This window comes from Lupinus angustifolius, unplaced genomic scaffold (genome assembly GCF_001865875.1).
Source record: "Lupinus angustifolius cultivar Tanjil unplaced genomic scaffold, LupAngTanjil_v1.0 Scaffold_1276, whole genome shotgun sequence".
In the NCBI taxonomy this organism is placed as follows: Eukaryota; Viridiplantae; Streptophyta; class Magnoliopsida; order Fabales; family Fabaceae; genus Lupinus; species Lupinus angustifolius.
This window is the reverse complement of record NW_017728599.1, coordinates 1-1488: the sequence shown is the minus strand read 5'-3', so window position 1 is coordinate 1488 and position 1488 is coordinate 1. Positions and strand designations below refer to the sequence as shown.

Sequence of the window (1488 nt, the reverse complement as noted above, 5' to 3'; positions counted from 1 at the left end):
GACTACGGATCAGAAGATTCCAGGTTCGAATCCTGGCAGGATCGCTAGTAGTCGCCCCCTTTTTAGATGGTTGCGGGGACGGCCGCTAGGCGGCTCCCCCGTCGAGGACACGGTGCGAGAGGCTGACCTTTGAGGCTCTGTCTCCGTGGGCAGACCATCGCCACGGACACGGACGCAATGCCAATGCGAGGTCAGTGGCAGTTGCCGTCCGCCTGCCACGCCGAAGAGGCCGCCAGAATCGGAGGGAAGCCTGGGCAGCCCGTCCAGAGGGGCTACGATCCGTGGCTAGAGTGAGCCCGCCCACAGGCAGTACATATACGGTCAGCAGCGCCACTCACTCCCGTACTCGCTTCGGCGGTACATATACTAAAATTGGAACGATACAGAGAAGATTAGCATGGCCCCTGCGCAAGGATGACACGCAAAATCGTGAAGCGTTCCACATTTTTTGATCGAACGATGCCGGAAATCGACGTGCGTCTGCGTGCGGGTGTGCGCCTGCCGCCGCACATACGTCCGCGCTACGCGCGTTCCGTAGTCGGGAACAACTTCGTGTCTGCGCGAGGGTGTGCGCTGGGCGCCCGTATACGCGCGAAGAACAACCTGTGTCTGCGCGCGGGTGTGCGCCTGCCGCCCCGCCCGCGCCACGCACGTTCGGTCGGATACAGCTTGGTGTCTGCGTGTGGGTGTGTCTGTATGTCCGCCCCGGGGAGGTTTCTGCCCTCGCATTACATACTCCGTACACTTACTGCGTAATAACGGCGTAACAGCAGCCCCCCTCGGTAGGGCCGCGCCACGTGCACTTCCGATTGGGCACCGCCTCGCGACCGTCACTCGCACTGGGTGTCGACGCATCGGTGGTTCAGTGGTAGAATGCTCGCCTGCCACGCGGGCGGCCCGGGTTCGATTCCCGGCCGATGCATCTTTTGCATCCATGGCCCCAACAGGCGATCACCACGGCTAGTTGCCAACGGTTTGGGACCCTCGTCGGCCTCCGTGGCGCAATGGTTAGCGCGTTCGGCTGTTAACCGAAAGGTTGGTGGTTCGACCCCACCCGGGGGCGCTCGTTCTTTTGTCGGCAGACAGTTCACTTCAGTTCCACTTCAGCTTCCAGGCAGCCTCCGCCCAGCCCCAGTGGATGACTCGAGCGGTGATGCGGAGAGGACCGTGTGGCCTAATGGATAAGGCGTCGGACTTCGGATCCGAAGATTGCAGGTTCGAGTCCTGTCACGGTCGGCGCACCCACTATAATTTTTATTTGGAAGGCTCAGGTTGGCATCGCGGCGGAAAAAATACCAGGATGGCAGCGGTGGGATTCGAACCCACGCCCCCGAAGGGACTGCAGCCTTAATGCAGCGCCTTAGACCACTCGGCCACGCTACCCACACGCATGTGGCCCATGGGCGTAGAAAAAAAGGGACACCGCGCGCTCCCGACTGCAGGTTTCGTTGTGCCGTGATCCCGAGCAAAACGAGTGATTCCGCCCAG

The 1488-nt window shown here is 61.4% G+C and overlaps 4 non-coding genes across 4 annotated transcripts; 3 read left to right on the top strand and 1 right to left on the bottom strand.

Moving 5' to 3' along the window:
• The first annotated feature begins 851 nt into the window (after window positions 1–851).
• TRNAG-GCC lies at window positions 852–922 on the top strand. Its single transcript has one exon. It is a non-coding gene; the product is annotated as a tRNA-Gly (tRNA).
• Window positions 923–990: 68 nt separating this feature from the next.
• Window positions 991–1063, top strand: TRNAN-GUU. Its single transcript has one exon. It is a non-coding gene; the product is annotated as a tRNA-Asn (tRNA).
• Window positions 1064–1163: 100 nt separating this feature from the next.
• TRNAR-UCG lies at window positions 1164–1236 on the top strand. Its single transcript has one exon. It is a non-coding gene; the product is annotated as a tRNA-Arg (tRNA).
• Window positions 1237–1301: 65 nt separating this feature from the next.
• On the bottom strand, window positions 1302–1383 carry TRNAL-AAG. The gene has a single exon. It is a non-coding gene; the product is annotated as a tRNA-Leu (tRNA).
• Between the last annotated feature and the right edge of the window lie 105 nt (window positions 1384–1488).